At 36.7% G+C, this 15,969-nt stretch overlaps 1 long non-coding RNA gene across 4 annotated transcripts; it reads left to right on the top strand.

Annotated features, from left to right (window-relative positions):
• Nucleotides 1–5,531: 5,531 nt before the first annotated feature.
• On the top strand, nucleotides 5,532–15,487 carry LOC144296687 (uncharacterized). 4 transcript variants are annotated; one of them, XR_013363691.1, is made up of 3 exons: nucleotides 5,532–5,814; nucleotides 6,763–6,935; nucleotides 15,195–15,487. It is a non-coding gene; the product is annotated as an uncharacterized LOC144296687 (long non-coding RNA). The 4 variants fall into 4 exon arrangements; XR_013363692.1 differs by having other exon boundaries at nucleotides 6,709–6,935; XR_013363690.1 differs by having other exon boundaries at nucleotides 5,532–5,819.
• Nucleotides 15,488–15,969: the final 482 nt, after the last annotated feature.

Raw genomic sequence — 15,969 nt, 5'->3', positions numbered from 1 at the left:
GTAATGATAACAAGTATGGAGAATCAGAAGAATGAATAAGTGAAATAGAAGATTAAATTATGGAAAATAATGAAGCTGCATGAAAGGGGGAAAGAAAAATCTAGGATCACAAAAGTAGACTTAGGGAAGTCAGTGACTCCATAAAACATAACTTTGGTATCATAGACTGTAAGAGAAGAGAGGTAAAAGGGGGCAGAAGGCTTACTGGAGAAAATTATAGCTGGAAAATTCCCTAATCTGTGGAAAGAACTACATCCAAGTCCAACAAAAGCAGGCCAACACCAAGAATTATCATAGTAAAATTTGCAAAATACAGAGATAAGGAAAGAATCTTGAAAGAACAAGGGAAAAGGAGTCCCTAACAGACAAGGGAAGACAAAGAAGGTTAGCAGCAGATCTTTCCACAGAAACTTGGCAGGCCAGAAGAAGGTAGCATGAAATATTCCATGTGCTGCATGGGAAAATATGCAGCCAAGAGTACTCTACCCAGTAAGACTGTCATTCAGAATAGAGGGAGACATAAAGATTTCCCCAGACAGACAAAGACTAAAGGAGTTCATGACCACTAAACCAGACCTGAAATATATAAAAAGGAATTCTTTGAGTGAAGGCTCAATTAAGTGTCTACTTTTGGCTCTGATCCTGGTCTCAGGATCCTGGGATCAAGCCTTCCATTGGCTCTCTACTTAGCAGGAAGCCTGCTTCTCCAGCTCCCTCTGCCCTTCCCTCCCTGCTCATGCTCTCTTTCTCACAAATAAATATATAAAATCTTTTTTTAAAAAGAAAGAAGCAAATGATATAGAAACAAAAAGAATCCCTAGTACAACAGATCAATGAAAACAGGAGCTGGTTCTTTGAAACAATAAATAAAATTGATAAACCCCTAGCCAGAGTTATCAAGAATAAAAAGACTCAAATAAATAAAATCACAACAAACAGCTCAGACATGCAAATAATTATAAGAGAATATTATGAAAAATTATATGCAAACAAGTTGGATAATCTGGAAGCAATGGATAAATTCCTAGAAACATAAAACTACCAAAACTGAAAGAGAAAGAAATATGAAACTTGAACAGATCCATAACCAGCAAAGAAATTGAATCAGTGATCAAAACTCTGACAACAAAAAAAAGTCCAAGGACAGATGGCTTCAAAGGGAAATTCTCCCAAACATCTAAAGAAGTCCTCATACCTATTCTTCTTAAACTGTTCCATAAAATAGAAATGGAAGGAAAATGTCCAAACTCATTCTAGGAGGCAAGCATTACTGTGATTCCAAAATAAGACAAAGACTTCACTAAAAAGGAGAATTACTGGCCAATTTCCCTGATGAACATGAATGCAAAAATTCTCAACAAAATACTAGCAAATCAAATCCAATAGTACATTGAAAGAATTATACACCACAATCAAGTGCAATGGGTTGCAATAGTGTTTCAATATTTGCAAATTAATCAGTGTACTACATCATATTAATAAAAGAAAGGATAAAAACCATATGATCCTCTCAATAGATGCAGAAAAACATTTGACAAATACAGCATGATATTGATAAAAACTCTCAACCAAGTAGGGATAGAGGGACATCCTCTATCAACATCCTAAAGGCCATATGTGAAAGGCCCACAGCTAATATCATTTTCAATGGAGAAAAACTGAGAGCTTTGCTTCTACAATTAGGAACAAGACAGGGATGCCCACTCTCATCATTGTTATTTAACATAGCACAGAAAGTGCAACCTCAGCAATCAGACAACAACGCTAGAACTGATACATGAACTCAGCAAAGTCACAGGATACAAATCAATGTACAGAAATCTGTTGAATCTCTATATACCAGTAACAAGCAGTGGAAACAGAAATCTGGGAATTGATCACATTTACAATTGCACCAAAAACCAAGAGACACCTAGGAATAAACTTAACCAAAGAAGTAAAGGATCTATAATATGAAAACTGTAAAACTCTTATGAAAGAAACAAAAGATGACACAAAGAAATGGAAATGCATTCCATCCTCGTGGATTGGAAGAACAAATACTGTTAAAATGTCCATATTACCAGAGCAATCTACACATTTAATGCAATCCTTGTCAAAATACCACCAGTATTTTTCACAGAGCTAGAAAAACAATCCTAAATTTTGTATGGAACAAGAAAAGACCTCGAAAAGCCAAAGTAATGTTGAAGAAAATAAAAGTTGAAGACATCACAATTCCAGATTTCAAGTTTTATTACAAAGCTGTAGTGATGAATATAGCATTTGGTACTGGAACAGCAACAAATACATCAATGGAGCAGAATAGAAAATCCAGACATAGACCCACAACTATGTGGTCAACTAATCTTAGACAAAGTAGGAAAGAATATCTAATGGAAAAAAGACAGTTCTTCAACAAACGGTATTTGGAAAACCAGAAAGCGACATGCAGACATATGAAATCACTTTCTTACATCATACACAAAAATAAATCCAAAATAGATGAAAGACCTAAATGTAAGGCAGGAATCCACCAAAATCCTAGAGGAAAATGCAGGCAGCCATCTCTGACTTCAGTTGCAGCAACTTCTTACTAGTCATGTTTCCAGAGGGAAGGGGAACAAAAGCAAAAATGAACCATTGGGACTTCATCAAAATAAACAATCAATGAAACTAAAAGGCAACCTAGGGAATGAGAAAATATATTTGCAAACGACATCTCTGATAAAGGGTTAGTATCCAAAGTCTGTAGAATTCATCAAACTGAAGACCCAGAAAATAAATATTCCAGTTTAAAATGGGCAGAAGATATGAATAGACATTTTTCCAAAGAAGACATATGATTTCGCTCATGTGGAATTTAAGAAACAAAACAAATGAACATGAGGGACAGAAAAGAGAAAGGCAAATCATAAAACAGACTTAACTATAGAGCACAAACTGAGGATTGCTGTAGGGGAGGTTGGTGGGATGATGGGCTAATGGGTGATGAGCATTAAATTAAGCAGGGCACTTGTGATGAGCACTGGGTGTTGAATGTAACAGAAATCACTAAACTCTACAACTGAAACTAATATTACCCTCTGTGTTAACTAATTAGAATTTAAATAAAAGGTTGAATATATAAAAAATTAAAAATAGAACACAGGCAAAAGAGAACCAATATCTGAATCTCTGCAAAAGCAAAGCAAAATAAGTGAACACAAAAAAATAAACACTGGGAAAAAAAGGAAATGCAGATAGCAGATGTGTGTGCATGCGCACAGGAGCCTGCACATAAGTTTTTGTTGGATAAGAAGCAGGCAGCTAGACCTCTGTGTTTAATAATTGGGATAGTAAGCATCTAAGAGTCACATATTTTCATCTTTTGTACAAGTAGGTGTTTGACTCATCACTAATGTTTCCGTCAATATGATTTGTTGATTTTACTCTGCAATCGAAATTGTTTTCATGATTTTTCTCATCCATCATGCCATCATGTCAATGCTATGGCTTACATTGATAAAAAAAAAAACTCATTACTTTGGGGGTTAGTAATTAATCTTGTGTTTCCTTTTGACTTTAATAACCATTTGTATGCCATTAAGTTAGGGTTGAAGGAGGAGTTGGCATGAATTTGTTTGACATCCTTTGGATGTGCAAATAGTCAATTATATATACAATGTTCATATTAAAGATGACATTTTTCCATAATGGTGGTAAATGAACACATGACGGGAAGAGCTATAAGGTATTCAGGATGAAGTTAACAAATAATTTCAGAAATTAAAATAAAGAGATAAAACAGATATCCAGGTAAAAGAATAAAAAAAATGATGAGTGACAGTAAGGAGTCCTGAAACTCCAAGGTCTATTCAATCATATTGAAGGTGAGTATAAGTTGAAGGAGATGAGGGGGTAGGATCTGAGGCTGGAAATACACATTAGGAAGCCAGATTATAAAAAGCTTATCAGTGAAGCTAGATTGTGAAAAATTTTAGTTTTCTGGGTTCTCTGCTTTTAAGTAGAATTATAATATTCAACTTACACATATGAACAGTTGTTGAGATGACAATTGAGCCGATCCACAGATATACTGACTGTAACAGACAGGGCTATTTTATCATCAGCTTTGTAGTTACGTATCCGTATGACAAGGTTTGGAATATATCTGATCATCTGTCCTGATATCTTCTTAGATTTCACAAAGTAATATGGTGATTCCAGAATCAGGAAAAGTCAAGTGAAACTCTTTTCTGATTAAGGTAATATTAATTCAGAAGATTATTGTATACTGTGTTTTTATTTTAGTGAGATTTAAAAAAAGGTTTTATTTACTTATTCATGAAGGACAGAGAGAGAGAGAGAGAGAGAGGGGCAGAGACCCAGGCAGAGGGAGAAGCAGGCTCCCTGTAGGGATCCCGACGTGGGACTCAATCCTGGACCCCGGGGTCATGTCCTGGGCCGAACGCAGATGCTCAACCACCGAGTCACCCAGGGATCCCAGCCACTCAAGGCGTCTCTCAATGAGATTTTTTAAAAGTCTTTGTGAAAATCATCCGGATTTACAGTGATTTAACAAGTGCACATTTTTAAAATAAATTAATGGAGTATTACAGGTATTTTTACACCAAAATTAGAATAAGTGACTATGGATCTATGAAATCAAACTACATGAAAATTTCTGCCTCCATGCTGACAAAGTTTGCAAACATTTGAATGAAAATCAGAGCAAAATGCAAATTTAAAATGATTAAGAAGACCTTCCAGTCCCTGATGATCTATAGAAATAGCAACAGCCAGAATCCATGAGAGTCATAGTTTTTTTTTTTTTTTCCTAATCCTACAAAACTATTTCAGAGAATTGCAGCATGAAATTTTTCAGAAGTTTGGAGGGAGAAGTCCCTCTGAGGACTGAAAATAAGTCAATTATACTTTCCTAACAAGGGCCAGCACCAGGGTCATCCCACGAGGACTATACCACAAGCAAACACTCCCTCTTATTTCTTCCCTCGTCAATACTCTAAGGACAATTACAAAGTTATTTTGCGTAAGACTTTTTGTTAGAAGGTATAATTTTGCTGAGGAACACAGCATTTACTCCAGCTTCCTGGATATTCATTTAAATGAACAAACAGGTAAACAAAATGCTTACTATACTTGAAGCAGCCTCAGCCCCTCCCTTTCACATAATAGTCTTTACATTTTATATGTTTAGATCACGCATTCTTTCCTAGAAAGAACAGAGCACTTCTGCACATTATGAAACAGGAATCAAGTCCATTTGCACAACCTCCAAACACTGAGATAATGTCTATGGCTGACACCATTGAGTCTGCATGTAATCGAGAAATGTTATGGACCCGCATTCCTTTAACTGCCTTAAACCCCTATAAAAATGCCTGTGCCAGGCAGACACTTTGGGTTTGGCCTTTTGACAAGAGTCTACCCTCCCCCGAGGTGGCTGGTCTCCGGAATAAAGCTCATGTTCTTTTCCAGTCAATGCTCATCTCTTGAGTATTGGCCTTTCATGTGATGAAAAGAACTTGGATTTCTGTAACATTCTTTTGGGTAAGTGGTAGTGACTAGCAAAAGATCTTAATAGAAATGAGAGGGAGAAAGGTAGGGCAGTAACCCAGGGAATTTTCCAGGATGCCTCCTAATACTACTATGACTGATGGCAAATATTCATGAACAAGTAGAGCAGTTCAACACGGCAGGACAACGTGAGCTTAGATCCTTCAACAATGAAGGTTTATGTCATCCCACCCGGTGAATAGCTTCTGGACACTGAGGTTATTGTTGAGACCAAGATACGCATGGAATGGAAATATCAACTATTGCCTTTGACCAGTTGCGTATGTGAGGACTTTATGAGCTACCATTATTTTCTTCCTTTTTATCCATTCTTCTTTCCTTACTATTTTACATAAGGTATATTTATGGCAGTTAGCTTAATAATTTAATTTTTTCAGGATGCCTGGGTGGCTCGGCGGTTGAGCATCTGCCTTTGGCTAGGGGCATGACCTCGGAGTCCGGGGATGAGTCCCACATTGGGTTCCCTGCAGGGAGCCTGCTTCTTCCTCTGCCTGTGTCTCTGCCTCTCACTGTGTCTCTCATTAATAAATAAATAAAATCTTTAAAAAATACTTTAATTTCTTCATGTAAAAATTGAGATTTTTTGAAACAGAACTATTTTTAAATTATCTAAAGTGTGTACAGTGACTGTGACTGTGGGGAAATACATTTTTTAAAGATTTTATTTATCTATTTGAGAAAGCAGGTGCAGAGTGGAGGGAGAGACAAGCACACTGCATGCCGAGCATGGAGCACAGCAAAGGGCTTGTTCCCAAGACCCTGAGATAATGACCTGAGCCAAAATCAAAAGTCAGATGTCCAACTGACTGAGACACTCCGTCATGCCAGAGAAATTGTTTACTTAATGTAGAGCCCCTGAGTAAACAACTTTCAAGCAAGTAAAGTTACTAAGTAAAACTAACTTTAGACCTGGTTGATCATCATTTAACCTTTACTTAAAGAATTAGAGGATGTTCGTTGGACTTTACCCCACACCATTGTCATGTTATTGTACTTATTATTATCATTGACAATATACAGTTAAAGAGTAAATGCAGACAGTTTGGGGTGAGAATTAAACTAACTTTATTTCCCCATAAAATATGTTTCATAACATAATATTTCCTTTCATATGTATTTCTGGTTGCCTATCCAAAACTTTGCTGCAAGGATAAATTGAAATACTTCTTTCCTGCTGAAGAAATTAATATCAGAAAATTTTAGTCTCTCCTAAAGGAGTCACAAAACAAGAAAAGAAAGAAAATGAAAAAACGCATTCAACGCATGTTGAATCCTTTGATTTACTCCCTGAGAAACAAAGATGTCAAAGAGGCTCTAAGAAAACTTCTAGAGATGAAAAATACTATTCTTTGATTATTATTTCTCATCCATCAAAGGTGTTGTGGCTATTTCTTTCATATTCCTTATGACCATTAATGAAAGTTATTCTCCTGAACATCCTAAAAATATTAACAGATGCTTTTTCAAGGTGTCACATGTCCCACATATTACTATTTTTCCTCAGTGGCATTTTTAATCCAAAACAGCCTCGATTTAGAGATGCCATGGATATTAAGGAAACATCCTTCAAACTGAACGCTGCCACTGGTCTAAAATAACATTTTATATTATTGAACTGACCTCTATATCTTGATGGCTTGTTGCTAGACATGATTTTTATCTAACTATAGTGTATAAACAGTGCATATTAAAACAGTTGTTGAATTTTTACTTTCAATCAAGTATTTTATTTTTCATATATTGAGAAGTATAATAAGAAGAAACAAAGAATAAGCAATCTTAATATACATTAACTTGAAAAGTTGTTTATGATATGAGTGCTCTGATGCTCTCCAGTTGCTAGATCCTAGCTAATATGAGGAGCCAAGTGGGAGATAGAGAACTGCAAACATTTTTGAGCAACCATTCCCTCAATTTCCGTCTTCATAATTTTTATCTTTGTTTATTATCCTAAAGAATGTTTTTAAATGTATAGCAGAGAGCTACCTCTCTCATCAAATAGTGTGTGACCCAAAATTTACTCTTTCATGCTTTTGAATATTCATTTATTTGATCAATTTTACTGACTACCTGTGTAATATATTCTGGTCCTGGGATAAGCTAGGGTATAAATAAGGTCATTCTTTAGGGAGCTTACAACTTAGTGTGAGTAACATCCTTGCACAGACAATTATAATCCAGGTATATGTTTGCCAAAAATACACAGAGATGATAAAGTAGGGTACCTGAAGGTGATGGTTGGTAATAAGGGCAAATCTTCAGGGCTGTGTGGAGGATATATTTAAAGAGAAGATTGGAGCCAAGGAAACTGCTGTATCAGTTCATATTATTGATGAGGCTTGAAGTATGACAATGTAAAATTTAAAAGTCTTGATTTCAAAAATTGCACATAAAATACACAGTACTGATTAACTGACTAGTATGAGTAGAGTACAACAAAGGAGGTGTGTTTCACACCTTTGAACTCACATGATGTGCCTGGTGATGGTAAAAAGTAAAAGAGCTCATATCAAACTGGAAGGGAATTTCCTAAACTTGAAAATGAACATTTAAAAGTTCTATAGTTAAGAGAGTATATGTAATGGTGCAAAGTAGAACTTTCCTGCTAAAACAGGAACAAGGCAAGGATTTCTCCCCTCACCTCACCTTTCCAACATCCTTTTGAAAGTCTTAGGTAATGCAAAAGACAAAAAAGCAAATAAAAGTGTTACAGGCTGAATTATGTCTTCTCAAATGTTATTTTGAAGCCCTAATTCCTATTGCCAAATATATGACTATATTTGGAGATAGAGCTTTCAAATATATAATTAAAATAAGGCTCTTATGGTGGATTTAATTTAATTGGACTGGTGTCTATAAGAAGAAATTTGGGGAATATAAAAAATAGTGAAAGGGAATAAAGGGAAAGGAAAGAAAATGAGTGGGGAATATCAGACAGCACATGATAGACTCCTAACTCTGGGAAACGAACGAGGGGTGGTGGAAAGGGAGGTGGGCGGGGGGTTGGGGTGACTGGGTGATGGGCACTGAGGGGGGCACTTGATGGGACGAGCACTGGGTGATATGCTATATGTTGGCAAATTTAACTCCAAAGAAAAAGAAAAGAAGAAAGAAAAGAAAAGAAAAAAAAAGAAGAAAAGAAAAGAAAAGAAGAAAAGAAAAGAAAAGAAGAAAAGAAAAAAAGAAAAGAAAAGAAAAGAAAAGAAAAGAAAAGAAAAGAAAAGGAAAAGAAAAGAGAATACACAGAGACATCAAGGCACCCATGCACTAGGGGTAGCTATGTGAAGAGAGAGCAAGGGGCAGACAGCTGCCGGCCAAGGAGAGAGATCTCAGAGGAAACCAAATCTTCTGGCATCTTGTTCCTGGATGGTCAGTCTCCATAATTGTAAGAAAATAAATTTGTTGTTTAAGCCATTCAGTCTATGGTATTTTTGCTTTGGGAGCCTTGGAAGACTAGTCCAAAAATGTACACAGAATGGAAAAAAAGGAAAGCAATAGAGGTTTTTTTCACATGATATCTATGCTGAAAATCTGAAATAATTGACAAAAAAATGTCTTGAAACTGAGAGATAATAGAAAGGCTGCTGGATACATGGTTAATATACAAAAGTTAATTGTTTTCCATAAGTAGCAATGAGCAATATAAATGATATTATACCATATATATTATCACCCTCTGAAATACAATACTCACGTATAAGTCTCACAAAATACGTACAAGAATAATAGGGGAAAATTATAAACCCCTAATGGGAAAATACTTTAAAAGAACTAAGTGAATGGAGAGACATTCTATATTTCTGGAAAGGAAGACTCAATTTTTTCAAGATGTGGGTTTTCCCCAACTTGTCAACACATTCAATGCAGTCCCAATCAGAATTCCAACAAATAATATGGATATTGACAAACCTTAGAAATTGAATCTAAAGTTTATATAGAGAGCCAAAAGACCAGAATAGCCAACACAGTATTGAAGGAGAATAGAATCAGAAACTGACATCATACAACTTCAACTATACACAACTGTACAACTAAAATAATCAAGACAGTTTGGTATTGGTGAAAGAATAAAAAAGATCAGTGGAAGCAAATGGTGGGTATTCATCATTTCTAATGGTTGAGTAATATTCCATTGTATACATAGACCACAGCTTCTCTATCCATTCATCTTTCGATGGACACCGAGGCTCCTTCCACAGTTGGGCTATTGTGGACATTGCTGCTATAAACATCGGGGTGCAGGTGTCCCGGCGTTTCACTGCATCTGGATCTTTGGGGTAAATCCCCAACAGTGCAATTGCTGGGTCGTAGGGCAGGTCTATTTTTAACTCTTTGAGGAACCTCCACACAGTTTTCCAGAATGGCTGCACCAGGTCACATTCCCACTAACAGTGCAGGAGGCTTCCCCTTTCTCCACATCCTCTCCAACATTTGTTGTTTCCTGCCTTGTTAATTTTCCCCATTCTCACTGGTGTGAGGTGGGATCTCATTGTGGTTTTGATTTGTATTTCCCTGATGGCAAGTGATGTGGAGCATTTCCTCATGTGCATGTTGGCCATGTCTAGGTCTTCCTCTGTGAGATTTCTCTTCATGTCTTTTGCCCTTTTCATGATTGGATTGTTTGTTTCTTTGCTGTTGAGTTTAATAAGTTCTTTATAGATCTTGGGAACTAGCCCTTTATTTGATACATCATTTGCAAATATCTTTTCCCAATCTGTAGGTTGTCTCTTAGTTTTGTTGACTGTTTCTTTGCATGCAGTTTCTGACAAGCTTCTAACATAAGAGAGTTAGAATCTATGTCAAGAGTTGGTGTGGTGGCCAATGGGAATGCACTATACATAACTTCAAGGAACAAGGGTTCCTTGAAGGCAGCTTTCAACTTGCCTCTAAGAAAAAGAAGCCTGGGGATGTCTGGGTGGCTCAGCGGTTGGGTGGCTAATTTCAGCTCAGGTTGTGATCCAGGGATCTGGGATTGAGTCCCACATCCTGTTCTTGTGAAAAACCTGCTTCTCCCTCTGCATAAGTCTCTGCCTATCTCTCTCTCTGTGTCTCTCATGAATATAAAAACAAATCTTTAAAAAATGTATAAAACAAACAAACAAGAAAATAAAAAGCAGCCTGATTCTATCTCGAGAGTAGGAGGTGCAGGAGCACTAGAAGTGAGCTGTACTTAAGTCTGAGAAAGAAGCATTCTCTGAATGCAGCTTTCAATTAGCTTTTCACATAAGGGAATTAGGAAGTATCTTAACAAGGGGCGCAATGGAAAGACCCTGCTTTAGCTCAGAGAATCGGTCGTTCTTGTAGGCGATGTCCCCCTAGACTCATACATACTGCTTAAGACTCCTAACTGTGGGAAACGAACAAGGGGTGGTAGAAAGGGAGGTGGGCGGGGGGTGGGGTGACTGGGTGATGGGCATTGAGGAGGGCACTTGATGGGATGAGCACTGGGTGTTATTCTATATGTTGGCAAATTGAACACCAATAAAAAATAAAAAATAAAAATAAAAAAAGATCAGTGGAATAGAATAGAGAGACTAGAAATGGAGTGAAATTAATAGAGTCAACTGATCTTTGACAAAGGAACAAAAATAATAAGTCGGTAAAAAACAGACTTTTTAACAAAGAGTGCTGGAACACCTGGACATCCATGCAAAAATGTGAATGTAGATATAAACCTAACACTATTCACAAAAATTAACTCAAATGGATCATAGACCTAAATGTAAAATAGAAAACTATAACTTTTCCTAGAAGATAACATAAGGGTGACTTAGATGACGTTGGGTATGGTGATGCCTTTTTAGATACAACACCGAGTCATGATCCATGGCTAAATTGATTAGTTGGACTTCACTAAAATGAAAAAAAAATTTCTGCTCTACGAAAGACATTATCAAAAAAATAACTTTGAAGAAATGAAATAGGTTGGGGGAACATATTTGCAAAAATACATATCCGATAAAGGATATCCAAAATATGAGAAGCATTCTTAATATTCAACTATAAACAGCAACAACAACAATATGATTGGTCCACAGATACCTCACCAAAGAAGATGTACAGATGACAAATAAATATATGAAGAGATGTTCCACAACATATGCCATCAGAGAATGCAAATTAGAACAAAATACACAGTCCTATCAAAGTCACCCAAATCCAGAACGCTGACAACATCAAACACTAGTGAGCATGTGGAGTGACAAGAACTCTGTACGTTTCTGGTGGAAAGACAAAATATTACAAGTACTTTGAAAGGCAATTTGGCAATTTCTTACAGAACCTAGATGCTCTAACTGACCTGCAATGCAGAAATTATGCTGCTTTTTATTTATTCCACAGAGTTGAAAATTTATGTCCACACAAAAACCTATAGCAGTTTTATTCAGAATTGCCAAAATTAGAAAAGAATCAATATTTTCTTCAGTAGGTGAATGAATAAATAAAGTATGGTACATCGAGAGAATGGAACATTATTCAATATTAAAAAAGAAATGAGCTACCAGCTGTGAAGAGACAACGAAGAAGTTTTATTGGATACTACTAAGTGCAAGAAGCCCACCTGAAAAGGCCACCTACGCATGATTCCCACTACACGACATTCTGGTGACAGAAGAAAGATTGGCCATTGCCAGGGCTCGTGGTATAAAAGAGAGGATGAAAAGATGGAGCAGAGAGTGTTTAGGGCAGTGAAAATACTCCACATGGTATCAAAATCATAGATACATGTCATCATGTTTTACTTAAACCCATAGAATATATAGTATTAAGAATGTATCCTAAAGCAGACTACGGATTTTTGGATGATTAAATAAATCAATGTAGGTTAATCAATTGTAATAAATATGCCAAGCCGGTGAGAGATGTTGATAATGGGCTATTAAGCTGTGGAAGGACATGAAGGAATCATAAGTGCACATACTCTGGAAAGAAGCCAGTCCAGAAAGGGTATATACTGTGTGGTTGTCACTATCTAACATTTTAAGTTATTGTATTTTTAACAGCAGAATATATGTTTGAAATAATTTCTATATATTTGTTGTTGTTGTTTTTAATAAGTTTATTTTTTATTGGTGTTCAATTTGTCAACATACAGAGTAACCCCCAGTGCTCATCCCGTCAAGTGCCACCCTCAGTGCCCGCCACCCAGTCACCCCCACACCCCGCCCTGTTTATTTTTCTTGGCTATTTTATTGGATTCTGTTTGTTCTGAGAAGCCTTTCGTGTGACTTCTCAGAGGTACAACCTTCGGCTTGTGCATACTCATAGATGACAGTGGCTTTATCAGGCTGGCTTTGGCTGCGTCTTCCGCTGATCGTTTTATTGGGTGTGCCTCTGTAGATTTTTCATCCAGTAGGGAGGTTCCATTAATTCTTCTTTTGTTCTATCACTTTGAAGATGTTGTGGGACATATATTTCTCAACAGTCTGATCGACTTTTTTGGTCTCCTCTGCAAGGATAGTGTATTTTTTTTCTAAAGATTTTATTTATTCATGAGAGACACAGAGAGAGAGGCAGAGACACAGGCAAAGGGAGAAGTAAGCTCCCTGCAGGGAGCCCCATGAGGACTCGATCCCGGGACCCATGGATCACAACCTGAGCCAAAGGCAGATACTCAACCACTGAGCCATCCAGGGGCCCAGCAAGAAGACTCTTTCAGGCCAGTCTGAGGTTTGCTCCAACACTTGGAGGCCTTCCTTCACTGTCTCCTTCCGTCCCTGGTTCTCTCTGGTAGACTTCTAGTTGGTCTATAGTTAGCTTTTTATTCTCATGGAGTTTCTGGCCTCTCTAACTGTTTATCACCAAATGTGTGTTAAGCTTGAGAGTCCCTTATGCTTATACTTGAACTTCCCAAACTTCATTCCAAATAAAGTCAGTTCACTTGAGGACAGCTTTGGAGCCCTCTATTATTATGGCCTGCCTTTCACTCTACGTAAAGCCTGTGTTCAACTGTTCTGGAACAGGAGCAGTGGCCCAGTTCTCTGAGTGACACCCTGACTTTATGAGCAGGTTTCTGGGTGACGTCAGTAGCCTATAGTCTTCTAAGCTTGTCTCTCTTGGCAAAAAAACTCTATATTTTGGACTGGGGTAACTGAAAGTGGGGATCCATTATTCTTGACCTATCATGTCTAAGCTAGAGCTTCTACCTTATGAACGGTCCTTGGGTAGAGGGCAAGATCTCCAGACATTATAACCACTCTTGCCTTAAACAGAGATTCTGCAACATGGAGCTCTCATGGAAAGAAGAAATGTTTTCAGCCTGCCACTCTCAAGGGGATATGGTAGCCCATGATTGGGATCTAGAGGAAGAGGATCCCCTAGGTTCTCGTCTGCATTTGCCTATGTGCTTCCCGTCATGCTGAGCTGGGACAAGAGAGGGAGGGAGTAGCCCTGGTTCAAAAGCATGCATTTGAATGTTCCCTTTGGCTTTATTCACAATATTTAAAAGGGGGAAAACACCTCAATTGCCCATCGGTTTAAGAATGCACAAACAAAATTTGGCCATATGTGTATAATGGAAAATGGAATATGACTGAGCAATAAAAAGAATGAATTACTTAAAGAGATAACAAAATAAATAAATGTCTAATTCAATACAATTCAAATACAATAAAGAAACCTACCAAAAAGAGCACATACTGTATGCAGATTATATAGGGGGATATGCAAAACAAATCAGATCACTGATGATGGGGAAATGGAGTTGGACGGAGGCCTGGACTAACCAGAGGCATGATAAATCTTTCAGAAGTGTTGGAAGTGTTCTGTATCTTATTGTGGTGATGGTTTCATTGATGAAAAGTTTATAAACTTTTGAGACTCACAGAATTGTACACTGTAAATAAACAGAGTTCATTTCACACAATCATCTCTCAATAAAATATGTGAGAAAAAAATAATGGCCAGACTTGTTTTTTGTTTTGTTTTCTGTTTGTTTTTAGGAACCAATGACTTCATTTTACAGTGATGGTGCAGAAATGTCTTTCTTTCTTTCTTTCTTTCTTTCTTTCTTTCTTTCTTTCTTTCTTTCTTTCTTCTTTCTTTCTTTCTTTATTTCTTTCTTCTTTCTTTTTTCTTTCTTCTTTCATTTTTTTGACAGGAGATTTAATTTGGGCCTAAAACACAGTAATCTATTCAAAGCAATAGAAGATATTAACTATATTACAAAAATCTCAATGCATAAAATCGGCTAAAGCTTTTTAACATAATTGTTAGCGTAGCAGTTGAACAATGATTTACCACCATTAACATTATCATTTAAATTAAGAAAACTTTCTAGTTATTGACCCTACAGCTAGCTATAATTATACATTTTTTGAGAAGTCATTAGATGAACTTGAGGAAGTTCCTTATGTGCATAATATTTTAGAGAAAGGGTGTTTTGTAGGTACTAACAATGATGTTCTTCAAAAGCCTAGCAATTCCCAAATCAAAATATTAGCTATACAGTAATAAAATGACTTTTTACATGATTTCCCTTACAACTTTGATTATTTTATGAGCAGCCTTATGATGTATATATCATATTTAGAGAATTACCTATATATACATTATTGTGTATGTATGCATTTATGCATATATTTTCTGTTAATCTATATTAACAGGCTATTTATTATTTTTCCATCAAATCAAAGTTTTCAGCACTACTGAACAGCACATGAATCTTACTGGAATCTAAAAGTAAAATGAGAAGAAAGAATTCCAAACAGGAGTGAGAACAGAATAACCTGAATGTAACTCTTGTAGCAATGACAAAAATTACTTGACATCAATAAAATAAGGGAAAAAGGTCAACACTGAAAAATTACTGTGCATATCTTCTCATGGTGAGGTCTGTTCGCTTCTACCTTAGCCTGACAATGCTTTTCTGAGTCAGCTGGATGTCACCTGGACATGTATTGCCCTGGGGAGTGAAATAACCAGTGATCATTCTTGATGTTCTTCTCAAAGGTATCCTGGGGTGTGTGTGCATGTGTGTGTTTGTGTGTCTGTGTGTGTGTCGTGAGAGAGAGACAGATACAGAGAGATGGAGACCATGATTATGTTTTTATTTACATGTATATGTGTGTCTGATGGTGGTTGTTGGGAGGTGGGGTACGTGGTACATATACAGACACATTGTTATCCTAACAGTCAACACTATTGTGAGGGTCTTTTTCTTCAGTTTGATAAAGGATTACTAATATTCAGTGGATGATGATTTAAAGGATGAGGGGCTTCTTTCGTTGCAGGCTCATTCCATTATAGGACTCAAGAAGGGTTCTGCATTTTACTCATGTGGGAGTGTTTGTAAAATATGCTTCTTTCAACCTAAAACCTTTCTGCTTGATCTGAGGAGAGAGACAAGATACAACCTTAGCATAGTTAGCATTTACATAAAAATTCTCCTGAAGTTTTCCTACTTAGTGA

This window comes from Canis aureus, chromosome 25, assembly GCF_053574225.1.
Source record: "Canis aureus isolate CA01 chromosome 25, VMU_Caureus_v.1.0, whole genome shotgun sequence".
Lineage (NCBI taxonomy): Eukaryota > Metazoa > Chordata > Mammalia > Carnivora > Canidae > Canis > Canis aureus.
Note: the sequence above shows the minus strand (reverse complement) of the source record. Positions and strands in the feature narration are given on the sequence as shown.